Here is a 24440-nt window from a genome sequence, read left to right as displayed (position 1 = left end):
CTATGAGTGTTTGTGTCTGTGTGTATGAGTGTGTGTATGTATAGGTACAGGCCTAACTGTGTGATCAGAAATTTGCTTCCTAATCACATGGTTTCGGTTTCAGTCCTTCTACTACTGTCCCGGGTCGACGATAGAGTTCTTAGTTGATTCAGTTGACCGAAACTGAAAGTCGTTTATCATATATATGACTACATACTGCATACATCCTGCTATTTCCTAAAATTCTAATGTTTTAGCTAAAATAATCAAAAGACACATGCATCAAACAGATTTAGGTGTCTATTTTCTATTCATCAGCTTTCATTTTAAAGCTTATAAATAAATAAGGAACGAAGACAAACATTATTGAATAATTGTCATTTTATGTAAAGCAATTAAATTATTTCCCATACATAATATCTGCATTAACAAAAGCCAAATGAAGCGATTTATTCTTCTGTAAATACTACTTGACGGCACTCAGAAGCGGTGAAAATGTTTATGATGTATGAATTTAAGTACAAGGCGATTAACAAGTCTAGACAATAGCAATGTTTACCAGAAGCATAAATAAATGTTTTGTTAGAGGAAAATTATGCCAATTAAATTATAAACAGCTTCCGAAGTATTTGAAGTAATAGAGAAAATGTTTATTGCCATTGTTTAGGTGTGTCTCTGCAGTCACTACATCTGAGCTGCAGTTGTGTAGGTAGGTGTTACTGCTAACAACACGAATATTAAGCAAACCAAAAATGCATTAGGCCAGCGACCATATTTAATGGTCTCCAGTCTCACAAATTAGCAACAGTTTGTTGTCTCGAGACACGTTTATTCCCCAACAGCTTTTCAGAATCATCGTATAGCCAAATGTCAACTGACAACCAAGATTCATTCATGCATTGAATGACTGTCATTAAGCAAATACGTACAGCGTGAACATGTCTTCGATCAGTCCAGGCTCGAACTCGACGCCACAATATTAAATTATTTTTCTACATATCAAAACAGAGTTGTATTCATATGGCATACATGACTTTTCCAGCGATGCAAATACTGCCAGCCTGATATTTCGGAAGTGTTTCATATTAATTTTACAGCTGACCTGAACATATATGACTTGAAAATAAATATGAAAGAACGAGTTAATTGAAGACAAGCATTATGAGTCGTCTAATTATAACTATTCGACAAATGTTTGACCAATAAGCATTTTAATATTTACCGTACATCAAAACTAGGAACATCACATCAGGAAGCTAGGAGAATTTTGTAATCGAGATTGCTCGAAGTGAAGGACTTAAGGAAAAGTCAAAGAGGGTATATTTAGTTTAACCTCTCCCGCTAGATAAAAACTGTTTAAATACGTTCCTTGCCTCTCGGTTCTTAATCTAGAAGCTTTATCTATCTATCCATCTGTCTATCTATCTATCTATCTATCTATCTATCTATCTATCTATCTATCTATCTATCTATCTATCTATCTATCTATCTATCTCCTTTGTCTCTCTTATCTATTCGCAATGTAGTCTCAAATGGCTCAACCAAATCAAATTAAATTTTACATAGAAATGCTATCAGATCCCGTGAGTGTAAACATGTAATTGCCGTTGGATTAAAACGATGCAACATTGGCACTGATTCAGTATTACGTGTCAAAACTCAAAGAATATAAGCGAAAGAATAAAATCTATATTGCAATATGATATATTGTACTTAATAGTTTTACTTTTAATTCTAACCATTATCGACGACGTGTGTGAGTCTATGCTTCCCTGTGTGTGTGTACGTGCTGCATGAGGTACGTTATTAAATATACAATATGTATGCGATGGCTAGTTAACCGAGGACGTCGATATCACATGTTGTGTATGACTATGTGTCTGTCTGTGAATGTATGTATATGAGTATGTATATGTCTCACGGTATGTGCGCCTTTCTGCGTTAGGTGCGTTATTAAATATACTGTATGTACTTGAGGGCTGGTCAGTGTTAATACGGAATTTTATTTTAATTTCGATAAAAAAAATATAAAATGTCATAGAAATAATCTTTCTATTTGCAGAGATATACTTTATAAAACCTTTGATGGAATAATAGAAGAGATACATATATCACTACATAAATATACCATTAATCGTATTCGTTAGAAATAAAAGCCACATATAATTGCATACATACAAATATTTATAAATGCATCCCTAAATCGTAATCGGTATAAAAGAGAGCGGGACAGCAAAAAAGGTAATCATATCAGCTGGGAAAATAAATGATGATGGATTGAATAAGGATGCGTTAACCAAATCTAAAATTCAGTCGGTTTTCTATATCTCATTTCACCTATCTAAATTCTGCTTAAAATAACGATTGAGTAAATTCCCTTTATATACACTAACATAATTTAAATTTCACCATTCATACACATCTTAATCAATCCTGTATAATATTTGGTTAATGATGAACATAATTTTCTTATTTTGCGGTTAGTTTTGCATTTTTATTTACATCTTCACACCCTTAGTAACAACTTCCATCTTGTACATTTTCCAACAATATCTCAGATTGGAAAAAATCGAATATTCATTCATACAACCCAAAATGTAATTATCACTAAGTTTAGTAAAACATTCATCGTCATTATTGAGCAGCTCGGCTGCTCTCGTATTTATATACAGGAATGAACGTTCGTGCACAGACACACACACACACACACACACACACACACGCACACGCACACGGTTTTATATGCCGTTTTTGTCGTTGTTTTGGAGGTATGAGGTAGTTGGATTGCTTATAAAGTTGTTAATATAAGTGAATTATGTGACAATTTTATTACAACACGTAACTGTCCGTAAGAAATCGATTAGTCAGAGACGTATTGATTTGTGCTTGTATATGGGGCAAAATGTATCCAGTATGAGATCACACGTTCTCCAGAAAACTGTATATATTTAAAGTTAATTTATTGTATAATATTCATCCATTCAAGTATTAAAACACGGAAATGTAACTTATTGTTCGCTAAAACTTCAAACGTAATTATTTTAATAAAAAAAATAAAACTTTCATTGCAGCTTGTCTGAGATTTTCTGCGTGGCTGTTTGGCTGTTATTATCACAGCCTTAATATGTATAAGGCCTGCATTAATGGAGTATCTCTGATAATCTTTTTAACTACTTTTTGCATTTACATTTGCTTCTCTTCAGTTGTAAAGGAAGAAATATTGTCTTCAATTACGCTCGCATACAAAACATTAGTTCATATTTGTGTGCGTTTGTGTGTGTGTCTGTATCTGTTTCCCTTATCATTTAAGATTATTTTAATGAGAAAATGTCGTTATTAATGAAATGACTTATATTCCCACTTATTCTCTCTCTTTCTCTCTCTCTCTCTCTCTCTCTCTCTCTCTCTCTGTATATATATATATATATATATATATATATATATATATATATATATATATGGTAAATAAATTCAAAAAGGGATAAAACTCTTTTGCAAGAATTTTATATGTATATATATGCATACGTATATGTACATACTTACATCTATACGTAAATATATATGCATATGTGGGCACAGGACATCACGAAACGTGTGCATGGAACATAAACTATTCTTTCGAACAACGAAAGACACAAGTGGAAAACAAAACAAACAACATAAAGAACGACCCTTCATGTGTTATCGGCTGTTTTTCTGGTCTCACATTTCGACCATTTAACAACATATGTATTTATTACAACCACACAATTTTCTTAAACTATTTCGATAGATTTTTCATTTGAAGGTGTATTTTGAAAAACAATTACAATTAATATCGTTAAGCTCAGCTATTTGTCTATTTATTTCTGAAATAAACCTTTACACAAACATAAGATTTCAACATTTGACAATGATTTAAATGAATATCGTCAATTCGCATTGTATGACTTACTTGCGTGTTCTGATTCTTTGGCTAAATTCAGTGTTTTTAGTTGCTTGTGTTTCCGGTTCCTGAAAATGGCAAAAATTATCTTTGAAAGATTTGGTGTGTAGAAAATCACTCGTGCCTCTTAGTTAGAACCACGTACTTGAATAGGAAGCCAAATTCGGCGAATTCCTGATTTGCCAATGATAAGTGTGATCGTGTATTATAAGGTAAATGTGGATCATTTTCAGATTCTTGATCGGACTCTTTCTCACTGTAACTTTGTCTGAGTATTTCATCGTACTTGTCATCGTTCACGGTACAGTCACAATCCAAAATACCAAGGAGAATGTGGCTGGTGTCATTCACAAAAATTATCGCCGTAACTTTTTGTTGTAAATGCTGGACGCGATGTGTGACATAATTCAACATAGATCGGTCCGTTATTTCTGAATCAATCTAACTTTTGCACATATCATTCCCTCGCAGAGAAGGGTAACCTTCCACTTTTCTCCCCTAGTCGAGATATCCACTTTGCACTCCCACTCCGTCGTCTATCAAAGTCTTGCATTGTCTGTAATGTATTTTGACCACAGTCCGTTTATGCAGTAACCTCAGGGATTGTGTGTTTTTGTCTGCACAAATAAATTCATCCATTGACGGAAAATTTGTGTCATACGTTATAATTAGTCTCCTATTAATTGTTCCTTTTAAAAGCTGATTTCCACTTCTTAAAAATTCGCCATCCTTTAGTGTATGCTGTGATTACCTATCGGATTAACTCCGCATAGAATCTGTACACGTTTGTGATTGTCGGGAAACCCGAACCATTTCTTTGTCAGCAATTCCAGCATGTTGTTTCTAATTGGAGCCGATTATTTACTGGCGAGAAAAGGGTGTAGTATTCTTAAAGAGGACAAGTTAGTCTACGTAATAGTGCAGTTTGAAAGACGTATGTTACATAAGTCATGTACATTTGTGCTTTGCTCTCAGGAGACAGTAAGATATTTAAGAATAGATTACCAACAATAAAAACAAATGTGTGTACGCTATGATAGGGTATTTCTGCTGCTGGTTTATTTATCAGTTGATTCATAGCGCCTCAGATTAAATATTTGTAGCATTAAGACTTCTTGTTAGCAAAAGTGTCTGTAAATAAATTTCTGCCAAAAGGTGCACAGACATAGAGAAATTTTAGCGTCCATATGGTAGAACAACATTTGTACGTGTCTACAAATATCTATGTGTGCTACCGGTGCCCTCTCCACGGGAAAAGCTGTCTGATAAATTTTAGCAACGGTATCGTTATCTAAAAGCTGATCATTGAACTCTTCTTTCTGATTTTGTAACAATTCAACTCCGTAACGACGACATTTGACTTTGGGTGTATTTGAACACAGAGCATAATATTTGAAACAAATACTGCAAGACTTTCCATTCGATGCTTTATGACTCTGTCAATTATTCATACTTACAAGCATACACATATATCAGCATTCACAAAATCCAATTCATACACGCACATATATATAATTTTCGAAAGAGAGTAAGATATTCCACGGTATATTAATACTATAGACATGCTATTAATATTCTGAAAATCTACTATCAGTTGGTTGATGTATTACGAAAGAAGGCGTAGCAACATTTAGACATTCAATAATCATAAAATATAGTCAACATGGAAAAATACATCCAGTAAAGTTTATGAATATGTTTGTTTTTATATTTGTTATATTTTTGATGTCCCATAATTGATTAGCAAATATGATTATAATAAATATAAAATTATTTCCGATATACCATTTGGAAATTTATCGATGGCTGCTATGTACTTCAATCTAAACTGCAACCCAGCGGTGAGTTAATGACAGTGAGATTGAGAGAGAATATAACGGGGAATAAATGAGAAAGATAACATATTCTATCCACTCGCTTTTCTGAGTAAACAGAACTGCATTTCAATTTTTTCCACGCGCGCAATATATGCCTTTCATTTCATCACGTAGACACACGCTCCGCATACTCACAAACAGATGCACACGCAGACACATTTATATATTCATATATAGGTGTGTGTGTGCGTTTGCATATATATATGTAATACTTAAGATGAGACCATTAATTTTTGGTTGCATAAAATATTAAGTTACAGAACATTAATTTACTTCAAATTATTTTCATCCTTTATTGCTGTCAGCATATTGGGGCAATGATGTCATGTGTCATAACAATATATAACCACCGAAATATATAGTTTGACATGCATTCAAATTTCAGCCGCTTTAGAACTGATACACTTCCAGGGGTTTGTTTACAACTACTCATGAAAAAAAAAATTAGTCTGTACGTAAATCGTCTGTTTAGTTGCTCAACATAATGTTGTCGGTGTGCAAATATATGCTAAGCTTAAACTATACATTTTCCACTTGTAAACGGAGTGGATCACAACTATTTTCTCCGGTCAATACAAGCCCACTGACCAACTTTCATAAGTTTGTAAACTAATGAGAGAATTTTTGACAGAGCATATCCTTTAGCACCCTTTGAAGAAAATAAGGTCGTGCAATAGCGAGTCCTATAGATCTTTTTTTCTCTTCGAATTACAAATAGACTGGTGGAATAATCAAGTTGTGTTTTTGTGCTGCGGGAAATAAGATATATAGAATCATTGAAAATATGAAGATTTGTTTACCTTATTATTTAGATGTAGCGCCAAACTATATACAAATAAAGAACTGAGTCAAAACAGATCACATTGCCCATTTTGTCCTTAAGAATGAGTAAGCAATATTGTTTCCCCCCTCCCCCCCTCTCTCTCTTTTACTGTTTGCGAAGACTGAATGATATGTACAGTAATGAAAAGCTTGTAAAGCTAACCACCAGTGAGGTCGCTTTTCGCTCCTTAATCTAGAAAGAATCTGACCGCTGAATCACAAGGCGTTTATGCTCGGTGCGAATAAGCATACATTCATCCTCTCCATCCACTGGGAGTATCGTGGGCGTAGGTTTTTTTAGGTACCTTCTACATAAGATCCAGTGGGAAGTAACTGCCATTACTCTTTTCACCTGGATTCCTCCCAAGTGTAACCAACTAAAACTATGGACATGATCCCACCATCTCATTATTTGTCTACCTCTAGGTCAATTGCCGTTTAGCTCAGCTTTAAAAATCCCCCATGCCATTCTTTCCTTGGACACTCTAATCACCTGTCCATTATACCGTACGTATGACCATTTAATGTAGCAAAACAGTGGATCCATTTGAATAATCGAGCTAAGCTTGTTGTCACGTAATGTTACTTGAACGGTCCCTCGAAGGCGTTCCATTCCCGTCACTTGTATTCGCGATCGTACTCTTTCTTGCTTTCATCCAATATTCATTAATATATTGGTGTGGTTAGGTACGAAGATCAAATTAAAGAAAGTAAGTTTTGCTTTTTTGCCAATTTCCCCTCTTCTTAGCTACGAATGCTAGAGCTGGTGCATTACTGTCCCAGAACATTCAGTCCAAGCATCCAATTCACTCTCCTGTTTCCCATTACTCGTGGATACATACCGGATATATGTAGACTCCGCTACTTACCTCGGTAATGTTTCACTAACTTGCAGTACACTCGCGTGTACTGGGAAGACTTCCTTGAGAGGATCTATGTCTCGGTCGTCACGACCTTAATTCTTATCCTTTGCCTTGCAGTTCCCTGCAACGTTCCCATTCGGTGCATGCTGAAGCCTCCTTTTGACGATCCAAGCAGTACTACGTCGTCTGTAAATATTAGCCAACCGACCTTACACCCACATTCACCGATGAGATATCTCTCTCTTTATCTAAAATTACAATATGTATATATTTTATAGAAATTTCAAGAATCCTGCTGCCTTCGTACTATGGGTCATATATTCGAAAATCTGCACGAGTATCTCTTTCTCTCTCTCTCTCTCTCTCTCTCCATATGTGTGTATCTATATGACATAGACGGAAATAATTGGTTATAAGCATTTATTTATTCATCTATTATAGGCTCAATTCTACTTCAGAGGCGCATTTGGGTGCGTTCCTTGTTCTATTATATCAGTCGATTGATCAATTCAAAATATAGGGAACGATCTATATCTTCGTCAGAGATATCTTCGTCAGAGACACACCAAGTACACAGCCCCCACCACCTCCACAAAAAATATGTTGGTATTTGGTCAGTATGGCATTAATACACAACCAAGTCGCTTATGTCTAGCCATCAACTAGGCTTTTGTTCTCTGTTACCACAAGTGAATAGTATTGTTATCCATTAAAGAAATTTGATATTCCACAACTTCTTTCTGTTCAGTGGCAGGCTTTTGGCATTTATTATATATTTGGACATTCTCTGAGGGGGAAATATTTGCAAATATATAAGTCGAAAGGCATCAATGGGACTGATAATTATTTTAAACTAGGAGTATCTAATTAAATAGCAGGAATTCATCAAATACAAAACAGTTGATAGAAATATTTACAACTCGTAATCAGAAATAAATAAATTATAACTGATAAAGGTAACAACATGACTAAGATAATATGCGATCATAAATTATAGGTCTAGACGTCATTGGTACACCTGCAATAGGAAAGCTAAGATATGAATCTTAAATAAGTTAGTAAATTACACGGATGCTAAGTGACTATGATTAAAAACCGATTAAAACCAAAGGAAAAAGAAGCAACAAAGATGAATGTATATGCGTGTGTGTTGTTTGTCTGATTCGGCTATGAGTCTATAAGTCTGGATAAGTGCACTCGTATATCTGTCAATAGAGAGGGAATATTATCCGAATTGGACAGTATTATATATCCATTACGGCCCATCTCATCAACTGGTATCGTGTCGGGGATTTGAGGAAATGTCAAGTAACGATTCGATTATGTCACACTTCACTCATCAAAGCTCATCAGAAGTAACCGGTTTAGAATGAAATACGGCGACTGCTATCTTTACAAAGACGTTGATGGCTAGAAATAGGTGACCTAGTTCTGTATTAATGCCACACTGACCAAATTCCAACGTCTTTGTTGGTGATGGTGGTGGTGGGGGCTGTTGAATTTGTGTATCCCTGACGAAAATATCATTGTAAGGGTCGTTCTCTATATTTTCAGTCGATCAATCGAATGATTGATATAGTAGGACAAGGAACGCACCCAAAAGCGACCCTGGAATAGATTTGTAGCCTACAGTAGAGAGATAAATAAATAGATGCTCTCTACAGAGAGCAGCCGCCATATATATATGCACACACACACACACACACACACACACACACACACACACACACACACACACACACACACACACACACACACACACACACACACACACACACACACACACACACACACACACACACACACACACACACACACACACACACACACACACACACACACACACACACACACACACACACACACACACACACACACACACACACACACACACACACACACACACACACACACATACATACACACATACATACATACATACATACATACATACATACATGTAGAACATATAATGGAAGCATTGGGAAAGTGCACGAAAACTAAATGGTAGAGGTTAAATTGTTCTCATCTGGAAACGGTCAGTCAGTCTCTGTCTCTCAAAGTTTATCGATTCAATTCTAAACAACACAGAAGGAAATTAAAATGTATTGTAAAGTTCCTAAACACATTCCATTGTTTTTATATCTCTATATAAAGTGACACCTCATTCGCTTCTGTCGTATTGCTATATGTATATTCTTATAAACGTATTCACATGTGTGCATGTATTTCCGTGTGCCTCTATGTTTGCATATGTGTGCGTGCAAGTAAATATCCAAATAACGTGAGGATGGTCATGCAACATGTCAGTTATAGTTTATAAAGAAATACCTGAGGCAGTTAATCGTTTCTGAATATATAAACGAGGATTGCGTTGAACGTTCAAATAACTCAAAACAGATGCTATTAAATGGCTGGTCAGAAGGAAGCGCATTTGTAAAGAAGGGAATTATAATATCGTAAATATTCTCTCGCATCCTTGCAAAATTCTAATGCATCTTCACCGGAAGCTTTTAACGTATAGATAAAGACATCATCTAAAAAAAAAAATTAATAAATACAGCATTCAGAACCCATAATTGTTTACATGATTAGATTTATAGATGGTGTTTGTTCTATTCATAAACCATCTATCATCTATATGGTCACCATATGACACACTTGTATATGTGTGTGTGGGTATGTGTGTAAAACACGGTTTATAGATATAGAAACATAAACACACTCGTAAGCTTATATCCGTGGGAGTTTATTCGTGCACGTGTGTGTGTGTGTGTGTGTGAGAGACTGAATTTTTTTAATGTTATACTGCTGACATGTATGTTTGTATATTTGTAAAAATCATATTCTTGATTTTCGTCGTTAATAGGGATTGCGAGGATTACACACACACACACACACATGTATTCATATATATATATATATATATATATATATATATATATATATATATAGAATGTGAGTGTATAGATATGTGTTTCTGTATATATGTTCATAAGCATGTTGGTGTCCAAATTTCTGTCTTTATCAGTTTATGAGTTATTGAGCGTGTTTTGTATGTAACATGATTACCATGTCTTCTCGTGTTATTAGATTAATGTCCTGTTGAAGCTAGCACATTAGCTGCCCACTACATACTATTCTCTCCATGATTTTTATCTTATAATGCCCCACTAAGTTGTATATACAATTTATCTCAAATATATCAACGTTAGTCTGTTAATGTCTCTAGTCTATACATCATCTTAATAAATGTTTGAGCGCATAAAAGCCATTTTCAAGTCAAAGCCACAAAATTATAATCTATTTCAGTCAACATATTGCACAGGAATTGTGATTATTTGCTTACAAAAATTTAATAACATTTATTCCTAAATTTTCTCAACGCACGTTCATATCATAATAAACTACTTCTTTCTCACTCTGCACATCTTTGGACACACCTTATTCTCATCACATCAAAATTCGATAAAATAACAAAGGACTCATTATAATGCATTCAATGATACAACGAATCCCGTGCTGTGTATAGTGTGAAGTACTATCGGATTAGCTTATCTCTATTTCATTAAAATTATATAAAATTATCAATGTCGTCTAATCCAATAATCTTGTCACCAACCAATGTATAAACATTTTACATGTTCCAAGTAGCCCGAAGTGTTTTACTAAGCGTAAAATATCACGAATAATGAATGGTTAACTTAAACGGACAAGCACCGATGCCGAATTTTATAGGCCTGACAATCGTTGAAGTATTCCTTAAAATGAAGCCCATGGTACCCTTAATTCACAAATAAAAAACCGCAAGCAACTAAACCGGGGTTGATCAATCAATCTCATTGTTCGATATTTACGGGTATATATATATATATATATATATATATATATATATATATATATATAATAAAGGTTGGAGATTCCCTTCCATCATGAATGACCATGGGATTGCTTCTAGAATGTTCCACTCTCAGACACAAGTCCGGGCAAATTTGTTTATGGAAGACCAGTAGTCACCCATGTATAGCAGTCTGTCCTTTCCGCGCAACCAATCTTATCCAAGAGAAAGGCAAAGGCTGATACAGCTGGGCACCAGTGACGTCGCAGCTCATTTCTACAGTTCAGTAAACTGGAGCAACGTAAAATAAATTATTTTGCTCAAGAGCACGGCACACAGCCCTGTCCGGGAATCGAACTCACGACCTCATGATTGTGCCTCGAACGCTCTAACCACTAACTATGCACCTTCACTGCACACACACGGGCGCATGTGTGTGCAGGCGTGGTTCCCAAGCCCGTGGCTTTCGGTTCAGTGTCATATGCGGCACGTTCGACTGGTACCTCTTACTATAGCCCTGAGTTGACAAGATTTTTTTACGTGGATTTGGTAACTGAAGGCGCGCAATTTATATACCTGTGTGTGTGCATGCGTTTGGATGTTTGGCGAAATATTTCCGCAATTAAATCCTAGGTGGATGATAACGAAATTCTGCAGTTAGTAATTATGGTAATTCAAATGTTATCTAGATTATATTATTGAAACATCAAATATGACAAGACCACAAGATACAACAGGCAAACTTTTTATTTATATTTTTGAGAAATTCCTCTGCATTGTTTTTATTTTATATTCTCTTCTCAATGTTTGCAACTCTTCCACTCAAAAGATCAATACTGTTTTTGACTATAATAATAATAACAATAATAATAATAATTAAATAATACTAACATTAACAATTACATCTGTTTCAATATTTTGAATCATATGAATCCTAACTTGATATTTTTGATAGAAACTATGCAATACCTTTTGCACTAACATCAATCAATATCTCTGAAGTTATCGATTTTATTGATTTGGTAGAAAATCACTAAAAGTATATAATGTTTGAATGTTCGTATTTTTCATTACGAAATATAATTTGAGTGTTTTGAAGTTTGCATTTTCTAATGGACGATTCTGTAAATTATGAATATTTTGAATACGTCAGAATCAACAGATTTTCTTGGTAATGCGGTCACATTGCAATAAGCTTGCACGTGGAAAAAATGATTTGTTACTGCGATTTGCAAATACTTCTAGACAAATTTAGTTACATATTCATTTAAAAGAATTACAGATGCATATATAGATACATGCATATGTACGAGGTTGAGTCAAAACGTAATGCCATTTTGTTTAGGACAGGTATAATTACCAACACAGGAACATGTATTATACATCAAAACTAAGCTGATCCCGTGTGGATCACGTCCCTACTTCTCAATATAGTCACCGTTTCTCTCAATAGCAATGTTCCATCTTCGAATGAGAGCATGTCTCCCTACCCCGTAAAATTCTGTTGACTGTTATTTGAGCCACTTTTTCACTACAGTTTTCACTTCCGCATCACTGGAATAATTTAGCAAGCATCATCAGACTATCATCTCTTCGGTCTCATAAAAGAGGGTTTGAGCAGGAAACATTATTCCAGTGACGAGGAATTGAAAACTGTAGTGAAGAAGTGGTTGAAAGAAGAGTCAACAGAATTTTACAGGGCAGAGATACATGCTTCCATTCGAAGGTGGAACATTGCTACCGAGAGAAACAGTGACTATATTGAGAAGGAGGGATGCGATCCACAGGGAACCAGCTTCATTTTGAAGCATGATACATGTTCCTGTGTTGATAATTATACCTGTCTTAAACAAAATGGCATTACTTTTTGATTCACCCTTGTGTGTGTGTATATATATATATATATATATATATATATATATATATATATATATACATATATATATACATGTGTGTGTGTGTGTGTGTGTGTGTGTGTGTGTCTGTGTGTGTGTGTGTATAATATATGTATATAATAGCGGTATTTCGTCTGCCTTTACTTTCTGAGTTCAAGTTTCGCCGAGGTCGACTTTGCCTTACTTCGTTTCAGAGTCGATAAATTAAGTTCCAGTTGAATACTGAGGTCGATCTAATCGACTGCCCAACCTCCGCAGAAATTTCGGGCCATGTGCCTAGAATAGAAAAGAGAATTTTAATAGCTACACCCTTTTGCTATTACGCATTCAGATAGGCACACATATATACAGATTCAGTATGTATGTTTTCCTCTGTCTATATACTGGAATGGGGGTTGTTGTTTGCATGTATGTAATCTAAATGAAAGCAGTAAGTGTGCAATTTCACTAAAATCCCAAGTGCGATTATGTTTTGTTTTGTCTGAGTTATGGTAAAATTGAAAATTACTGTGCGCGTTTTAACACAATACCTTGAGAATAACATGGTAGAAAAATTGAAAAATAATTATTGTAGTTTCGGTATGTTTCTATTAAATATGGGTTCGTGATTCCCAGTACTCGAATCAAAAGCAAAAACTTTCTGCTGATAACCGGATAATCATAATGAATTATATCCTCTTACGATTAACTATCGACCCAAATGCACTTTTCTTGCAAGGCTACTCCCGTGAGTAAACACTAAACACTGAAGCGGTTTTACATATCCTAATGTAAACAGAACTTCACTCGACTCTGTTGTTTCAACGAAGTGTGCAACAAAGCTGCCGTGAATTTTGATGTTGATATCTGGCCCCCATCCATATAAAAACACCAATTAAGGGGTTTATAATATACAACAAGTGAGAGAAACTGGACACTGGGTATCGCTGGCTAGTTGTATTCATATATATTCCCTCTGCATATATTATTATTATTATTACTTTAATAGTAATTCTTTTTTTATTGGCCGAAAATAAAACACACGAGGGACAGTGTGGAGAAAGGGATGTATACAAAATACCATTCAGCAATTATTTTCGCTTCGATCGACACGTAAGTAAGTGTCTAACTCCAAATGTAAACCCCTCGTTGAGAAGTGAAGGTAATCCCCCGTAATGGCATAACATTTCTTTCTCTGTTACCCTGCAATCGTTGAAGAAAATGCAGTTTAATTTTTCTGAAGAGAAATGGACAAATCTAAAGAGAGACATCCCTATTAGCCTCCATATCTCGGACACAGGAGGGGATATGTGAAGATCAGACTAATCTTTGAAGTTATGCAAATGTTTTCTCATCAGACATTCTTCTTTATTATATATGACAGAGCAACATTGCAAATTTCGTCGCTATGAAATTTTCCCTTCGATTGAAAGTAAATATATCAGCAAATGAAATGTGAGTGTCATTAATTATCGTTTCAGCCGACAGCTACTTGAGGGTTGTAATATGGACGTGTTTGTTCTGTATATTGAAATTTAATTTCCTGTGTACTTTAACCCATCTCCTGTTAAATATGTTAAAAGAACGTATGAAAGCAAAATTAATCATCTCGATATTATCGTAACACACAGCAAATCACCGAGTTTCCAATTCTACGATGAAGTTAAGTTTTTCTATTACTTATATTTATACACACACACACGCAGACACATATATATGCATGTGTATATATATATATATATATATATATATATATGTGTGTGTGTGTATACATATATATATGGGGGGGGGGCTTTCTAGAGTGCTTTCTAGATATCTGCCATGATTTATTGTTCCATATTACATGTCATTTATACACACACACACATCCATATATATGTATATATATATATATATATATATATATATATATATATATATATATATATATATATACATATATATATATACATACACCGGAGTAAGCACATAAATGTGAAACAAGGTGGAAAAAATAGTACTCAAATACCAAACGTAGATTAATATGCTTTATCTAAAAGCAGCAGAAATATAACAAAAGTTGTCACTCAGAGTTTCACGTTCCTGTACCTCGAACAGTTTTATTAACAAAACTGTCCGACGAATGGAAGCCTGAAACTCTGAGTGACAGCTTTTGTTATATTTCTGCTGATTTTAAATAATGCATATATATATATATATATATATATATATATATATATAAATATATGTATTACACACACAAAATCAAAGGTTGAAAACTGTATGTGTTTCTTTGTGTTCAATAACAAGAAATATTGTCTACTATGTCTACTGTCAAAAACTTTTATTTCTAATCAAATTTTAAAGAATTGTCTAATTTTTAATCTACCAGAAAGACCTTCTTTCATTATTTTTTCACACGTTGAAATTAAGTTTACACTGGCTTTACAATTAAGAAATAACTCTTTAATAAAAGAAAGATGGCTTTGTGTAGGTTCACAATGAAGGCCTATTCTTCTTTCGAATTCTAACCATTATATCTATACAAATAGAGTGACTGGGTAGGTTTCTACAATGTCCTTGAATTAAAATGTTATGAAAAATATCGATGTATATAAGTATGTAAATAACATGATTTCCTAAGATAGGAACCTATATATATTAAATAGAATCAAATCAATATTGTGTGCCGTTTAAGATATTAATGTTCTTTGTTTAATTTATCTTAATGGGATGAACAAAGAACATAAAGTTGAATTACTCTACTCATAATCAATGGTAATAGCATGGACAACGGATATTATATTACATACAAGAAGTACTTAAATAATAGATATTATCGTTAGTATGAAATTGGTGTCAATACTTACACAAATATAGCATTTTCTCTATTGGACATCTTACCCTCCACTCTCTCTCACTCTCAGTCACTCCTTGCTTAGACTGTGCACACAACTGGAGTTCTCTTGCCACCTCTTGTCCACCTGGTTTGCACCCTTTCAACATCATCATTTCAAATCCTCAAGTACCAGCCTGTGATCCTCCAAGCCTGTCACTGCTCTTCTTGCGTTGCTGAATGTCGTTTTCTATTTCATTTTCTGTTTCCTTTTGACAATATGTAAGAGCTGGACATCCAATCTTTGTAATTATGAGAAAAGGTCATATAGCATTAGTCGTTTTCGTCTCCCGTGAGGTGGGTGGAGGAGAAAGTAGTGGTTTATTGATTATTGTTTCTGCGAATTTGTTGTTGTTGTGTCACGCGTTTGGTAATGTTAACAGGCAACATATTTAATCTTTTCCTCGACCTCACTTTACAGTTTTTCGACAATCGTTAAGAGTATCCGTAATCGTTGTTGCACTAACATTCTTACTGCTGCCATAATTACAGGTAACGATGTTGCTGCAACGTTGTTGAGTTACAGTTGTTGATGTTGTGGCTACAATGTTGACGTCACAGCATTGCCGGTCAGTGTTGCTTGGGATTAATTGTATATATAATATATTATGTTGGTTTTCGGTGCATTACCTACCAAACCTAACCTCTACTACAAAGTGCTATCATGGAGATCAGTTTTTCTCAGCGAATATCACCATGTTTTCCAAGGGTAAAGATATCAGAACTCACGAGCCAAATGCAGTAATTCTTCCTGTCCAATATTGCATTTTCTCTGTCTGCAACAATGCATATATTTGCTTCTGATAATGCATTATTCACCTCGCAGCAAATCGTCGATCCATTTAAGTCAGTTAACGTGTTAATTCCTGACATTTTTACAGGATATTAGAGTGCCTGTCTGTATTTTATTTCTAGAGGATATTTCTGTTCATATCCACACATTGTTTTGCACTTTGATAGGTTTTAAATTGCCCACATTCAAATTTGTCAATCCGAAATTTCTATACCTGTGCAACTTAAACCCTGTCGCTTTGACCCGTTTCTAATATTTCAATGTTTAGTTAGCTGATGCCTGTATGAAACCTGTAGATACATGTTTTTTGCCCCTTCATCAGCAAAAAGTCTTTTGTTTTCCCTCATAGGGGGTCTGCCGTTTCCCATCCTGGGGCTCCTCCTTAGATCACTTCTTGTTGTCAGTCTAACAAAAGATTGATCTGCTGCTGGTCATGTTCTTGTAGCTTTTAGTCCTGTTGCTACTTTTGCCGATATCCATTTGTCGGTTGCTCTATGATGTTTGTTGTCACATTGGATGCAGCAGATATAGCATCAATATTGCTCATGTGGAACGTGTATTCCTTTATGCTGATACTTCTATCGTTTCATATTAGCGTTGTTAGTGGTACATGGTTGTTGTTGTTGATGTAGTCAGAGGTATTTTCTGAGGTTCCAGGTTCTACACACATGCATCGTTTATCTTTATGGCAATTCTACTGATACTGTTACCGAAAATATCAACAACGACGGTGGTGACCTTATTTATATTGTTTCCGCTTACATCCTAATTTCTGGAGTTAAACTCGAGGGAAAAACTATTATTGTTGTCGTGCATAAAGGGAAGTAACGTTGTCCTCCATTCTGTCATCCGCTCATGACGCAATTTGCAATTTTATTTTCCTTTCTAAATAATTTGGAGTTTTTCTCTTTTGTATAATACTACTGAATATAAAAATACTAGTAACAAGCAATTAAGGAGTAATAGAAAAGACAGCAGCCCTGGGCTAAATAACATTTTAAAAGAACAATGAATGTATAAACAGTTTGCTATCTAAAATATATTGATTAATGGGCGTGTGTACGTGTGTGTGTATTTACACCCAATCACCAGCGTAAGAGAGACATACACGCACCCATATATATATATATATATATATATATATATATATATATATATATATATATATATATAAGTTCTCCTAAACAAACATGCATGCACGAAAATCTGTGTGCACCCATATTTTTCTACACAAATGCAAACATGTACATACACAGGCGCACACGCACACACACGTGGACTCACATTAGCACCTATGTATGGTCTTCCAGACATGCACACTCACACTCATAAATCTATACACAGATCAAAGAATATACCTACTTAGATATACACAATCGTACATGTTTATGGAGACGAAAGAATGGGATGCCTGAAGATGTGGTGTCTGATTAGCCATTGACGGTAGGGAGTCTGGTCTTCAATTGTGGAGCAGACAGTTTTGGAGAGCGGCCGATATCAAGATGGTGTATCAGTGCTGTCGGCAGCCAATGGATTGAAGCTCACCTGGATGGAGGGCGTAACTTTCGTGGCAGCAATAGGATGCTTCATATTTCTTGTAGACAAATACTGCAGGTTTGTGAAGGATGTGTAGATTTTTACAGCGCTTGCACACTGTCCGTGAAAATGAATGGCAATACACCGTCAGTTGTCACTAGCTAATAATAATAATAATAATAATAGTAATAATGAAACGTACATTTGAACTGTTCTAATGCTTGAAACCTGTCAGTTGCCATTTTTATTTCATATTTTCACAGACAAATTAGATGCTATATATACTTTCTTTCGTATTTAGAAGGTGAAGGTAAATTTCTATAAAGAGTTTCAGACTTAAGTAGTTTGCGTTGCTTTTTACATATTAGTTATGTTTGTTGATATCGAATGTTTTCTTTATATAATTATGTATCTAAATGGTTATTTGTGTTGCGATAACTGAAACCCGAAGTAATTTTCGTTAAATGATTTTCAATTTCTGTTTATATTGTAGATGTTTTCGAGATTGTCTGAATGTATGAAACATTTTATATTGATAAATGTTAATGTATCGATTGGCTGGTTGCGTATGTGCGTGTATGTGAGTATATATACTATTATGTATCAGAGTGGTATATGTAAGTGCTTGTGTGTGCGATGAGGTTTTACCCTTTCGTTTCTTTCGGAAAAGTGTTGCATCGATTATTGCAAGGTCTAAAAACATGGAGGTTCGTTTTCAAAAATCGGTCCCGAAAACATTTTAAGAAATTCTTACAGATGTTGAGATTCTGATGAACATGGAAATTTCAAACAAAATCGAAGTTTGACATGCATACATATCTAAAGACAAACACACACCCTCTCTCACTCTCAAGCGCATACACATTCACATAACCCTGCACGCAGACAGACAGACACACATACAGAAACACAAACATATGAAATCGTGTTTTAACGGTAGAAGTCGAAGTAGATAAATCTAGTAATAATACATTGCTAGAATGTAAATATTTATTTCTTTATTGCCCACAAGGGGCTAAACATAAGAAGGGATAAACAAGGACAGACAAAGGGATTAAATCGATTATATCGACCCCAGCGCGTAACTAGTACTTATTTAATCGACCCCGAAAAGATGAAAGACTAAGTCGACCTCGGCGGAATTTGAACTCATACGGACACACACGCACACAGATGTGATGTGTGCGTGTGTGGGTTTGAAGGTGAATTCATTTTGTTTCTGATACTTCGCTGACATCTTTCTATGCTGATGTCCCCCCATGGCGCTACAATACTGTCTATGGCTCATCTTTCATTTCAGTGTCTCTTTTCTATTTTACGATCACCCAAGTAGTACACGTGCATTCGTACATGCAGGCACGTACAAAACACTACACTTCTATAAACACACACGCAAACACCTACAGCAGACGCACGCGCGCGCGAACACACACATATACACACAAGTACATGAAATTAGGTAAAAATGGCACAGGTACTAATGACACAAGTGAAAAGATAGGTAAAAATGGCACAATATGCTAGATTTCCTCCAGAACAATGGAACGTACATTGGGACAGCTTGATGAGCTTTGGAACGTACATGAAGCTATCCCAATGAGTCCTTAACAAAATAAATGCGAAAGCAGTAACTCTACTTGCTATTTATATCAGTGGCTCTACCACAACAACATCATAGAAGTAATAAAGGAAAAGATACCTGCTTCCATGGATACATGTATACAAAACAGGCTTTAAAATCAACTATGTCAAATGGAGATGTGTTAAGATAACCTCTTTTTGTAAATGCATCATCACCACCAGCTTTGATATGACTGTTCTTGTCCAGCTAAGGACCACAATCACGCTCCTGATTCTGCAGCTATTTCATCCACAAAATGCATCATGAACACGAAGAGACAAGCAGCAGAAACAACATAAACCTAGCCAGATTTACAGCAATAACCTGAATGACATATCAGCTGAAGGAAAGACGTTACTTCCAAGTGAAGACATCAGAAAAAGAGCTATGCGAAACAAAAGATCAAAACTATCGGCAAGTCCCCGAAAGACTCGAGGATCTGAAACTAACTGGAGATTGGACAACTACTTCAGCCAAACCATTTTTGCTTTTCGATAACGGACGAGAAACTAGCAGCCACATCATTGTGTTTGGTCCTGGTGAATCACTGCGTTTCCTCCTTTCTGCTGATGGATGGTGACTATGCAATGGCTCCACTAGGATTTCTACAGCTTTACCTAATACACGTCCCTATTGGTAATACTGCAGATTCTACTGTTGTTGCTTGTCTGCACAAGATACATATGAAATCCTGCTGCAAGCAGTCGTGGATAGTTGCCGCGTGATTGAGCTCTACTAGGACCCAACAACGATAATTGTTGACCTTGAGCAAGTGATCAACCAAGTTATCAATAATGTTTTTGAACCGGAAACACGCACACAAGTTTGTTTCTACCACCTAACTCAGACTACCCGCAGAAAAACAAAGGACCTCGGCCTCACCAACACTACAAAGAGAGTGAGGACTTTCTCCAATTCTGTGGACAGATCGACTGATTGGCGTTTATAGCAACTGAAGATGTTCCAGCGGGAACGCAGTTGCTCAAGCCTAGAGTACGTCGATCAAACTTACGTTTCTAGCATATATGTTCAGATAAGAATACGGAACTTCGAGCCAAGCATTCCAGCAATAAATTTTCGATACATTCCAGCAAGATTTTCTCCAGAACTTTGGAACGTACATCAAGCTACCATTAATGACAGTCCAAGGACCAACCACCTGTGTGATGGCTAGAACAACAACTTTTATGGTGTTGTTGGCTACCAGTACCGATCTATTTTGAACGATTCAGAAGGAAGAGGCTGTTGTGAGTGCAGTGATAGCAAGGGACTCAATTGGGGAACCACTCAGGAAGAAAGCAAAGAAAGTCAATGATGATCTACAACAAAGAATAAAGAATTAATGCAATGACTGTACAGAAGGAAGGAAAAGCTTGATCAAGTGTTTCGTGGACTTGGTCACAACATAAGATTTTAGTTATTAAATTCGGTTTTTAAAGATTAATATAAAACGGTGTTTTCAGGTCTGAATATATTTGATTTTATTATATATATATTTTTTCATAAACATGTTTCAACGTATAAATCTATCTTAAAAAACGGAGGTTATACAAGTACATGATATATGAAGAAAGTAGATTTTATTGAAAACCCGTTCTTAGATTAGGCAAAGTTTATTCTGCTTCTTTTGCCAATAGTGTATATTTCAATAGATTTTTGTGCCAATTTTACCTGTCATTATTGCCGTTCACCCATATACATATATACTTATATGTACACACATACATATCTATATATATATGAATGTGTGTATATATATATATATATATATATATATATATATATATATATATATATATATATATATATATATACCTATACCTACATACATAAACATATATATGTGTGAGTGTGTGTGTGTAAGCACAATGTTATTTGATTAAGTTCAAAGGAAGGTTCCGGCCAGCTGTTTATTGATTTGGAGACGTTCTGTTTAGGACGTATCGATAGTCGCCAGGTTTAAGCAGGTGTTAAATATCAGGCAAGTCTAAATAAGATTAAATCAATCTCTTGCTAGACGCTTTGGAGACAAGTCTCTTATATCTCCATATCTGTATCATATTACACTTTTTCTTAATCAAACTTTGATACCTGCTGTCTCTGATTTTATTTCTGCAAAAAGTTTTTTAACTTATAAAGTGGTTCATAACAAACTTGTATATTCACGCGCTAACATACACAAATATTATTACTGAATATATGAATGAAATTATTTAAATGCAAGTTTAAATTTATCAAGTAATAAAGGATTTATTTGAAGAATTTAACAACTCTATATTTCATGAGAGTATGCTGGTTACAAACATATTTTCTATTACGAATATGCTTCTTGGATTTAAAAGCAAAATATTAAAATTTCAGCTATTCGGTAAAAGTTATGTGATTATAAGCGCATTTCAGTTATAAATTATTGTTTTTTCAAAATTTCCAAATGGAAATTTTAAATTGCTTCATAACATACATAACTTTCCCTTGGAGTAACAATTATTATCCTTTCTACATTAGCTAAAATTGTATTCAAGAACCTGGTTGGCAGGTCATAGAAATATGCAACTCCATTTTCTGTTGCAATGAGTTTAAAAAAGCTAAGCATTAATTAAACTATTATACACTAAACATTAATGAGACCGCCAATTAATTAGATGGTAGGGGCGTGGGTTGTACACTGTCAATGATACTAGTTTATTACTGTGGCCTATGTAAATTCACATAAGTATAATTTAACGCCCCTGCAATGATGTACTGGTTTATGTTTAGACTAAAACGTTTTTCACCACAACTTTTCAACTCTTGTGGTACTAGACAGCTATTTATATCTACCTCATCTATCAGTGTTACCTAACTTAATTACTCTTAGAAATACAACGTAATATACCATTTCTAGCCATGACCCATTCTGTAATCCTTTTTTCCCCCAACTGTCGTGCATACAATGTTTCGTATCCTGCATCAAACAGTAAATATTACGGATTGGTCTGGCGAATAAATACAACAGTCGACGACTACCTACCTTCCACGCTTTAGAAGTAAGTAATACTATACAAATGCACAAGCAAACATTTGCTAGTCGATATTTTCAATGGTGGTGGGCACAGAATGCTTCCTGACTCACTTATACAGAAAAAGACAACTTTTATAACTCTCAAAATGAAAATATTGCAAATTAAAGAATATAAATTGAGAAAAAGTCATATGTCACGAATTCATGATACATTTCTTTCTCAAGTATGCTTCAGATTATAGAGACATTCATTGACATCACAATCTTCAAAGTTCTATAGTTTTCGACTTCAAAATTTATATATTTTCATAACCATCAATGTCTTCGAGTATAGAATTAAACCCGAATTAATAGACTGTTATCGATTGTGTCACGTTCCGGTTAAACTTGTGATTAATATATTTTATTTCAAGTGCTTCCAAAATAACGCAGTCTGTATTGAACATAGGAGGAAAATTAGGAAAGTAAAGTTCCTTCCATATCCGTCGTTTGGGATATATTTGGCCTTAAAGTACTTTAATTATAGCAGCAAAGAAAATTACATTAGCAATTCACACCTGACACGTTCTGCACGCACACACATGCACACACAGAATGGAATCAGCGGCTGAGAGTGGAGTGCCTTCGGCAATACTGTTTTTCCGCCTGCTCTCTGGGATCTTATTCTCCAGTCGTACACTCACCAGAACCCATACCATCTTAATCGGTATGCACTCCAGCCTGGTTTCCTTTCAGTCATCGCCAACATGTATAAACGCATGCAGGAATTGTGTGTTTGATCATGCACGCGTGTGTTTATATATTTTTTTAAAAATTTACATATATATATATATAATGTAACTGTATTAAAATTCGTCCTACTTGTTTGTCTGATTTTATTACTAAAGAAGAATCATGTTCTTTGATTCCTATTTTGGTCGTCGTTATTTGTTGCAAATAACGAACAGCGAGCAATAAAGATTTTTAATGCAACATTTCTTTCGTGCATATCTAAATCTGGAACTGAATTATTTTGTTAATGAATATGTAGAAAATTAAGTGGTTAGAATATGTTTGTGTGTTCGTTTAATTTACTGCGTTATGAAAAGTGACCATTATTTTTGAAAAAGATATTAGTAGAAAAAACAATTTACTGATGAAAGAGCACGAAGCGGTTCATTTGAGTGTATTAATATGAAGCGAGTTATTACTTTCTTAAAATTAATTGAAATGGAAAAACTGTGAACGTTTAAATTACATGTTGTGTTGTTGTCTTTAGCCTTTTATGTGGGTACGGAAATATTAAAACAATTATCTTTCTACAACAAAGACAAACCTCATAAACTAAATATTTTGTTATTTAATGTTTTACATGGCTTTGTTTGAGCAACGAATGTTGATTGTTTTAGTTACAAGTTACTTTCCGTTTCAATGGCACAGTCGTGAAAGTAGTGTCT

General features: G+C 34.9%; 1 pseudogene; it reads left to right on the top strand.

The window, feature by feature from the left end:
• Positions 1 to 21412, top strand: part of LOC149133142 (uncharacterized) — a 57165-nt pseudogene extending 35753 nt beyond the window's left edge.
• Positions 21413 to 24440: the final 3028 nt, after the last annotated feature.

This window comes from Octopus bimaculoides, chromosome 12 (assembly GCF_046866305.1).
Source record: "Octopus bimaculoides isolate indiv1 chromosome 12, ASM4686630v1, whole genome shotgun sequence".
Classification (NCBI taxonomy): Eukaryota; Metazoa; Mollusca; class Cephalopoda; order Octopoda; family Octopodidae; genus Octopus; species Octopus bimaculoides.
This window is presented reverse-complemented; position numbering and strand designations above follow the sequence as displayed.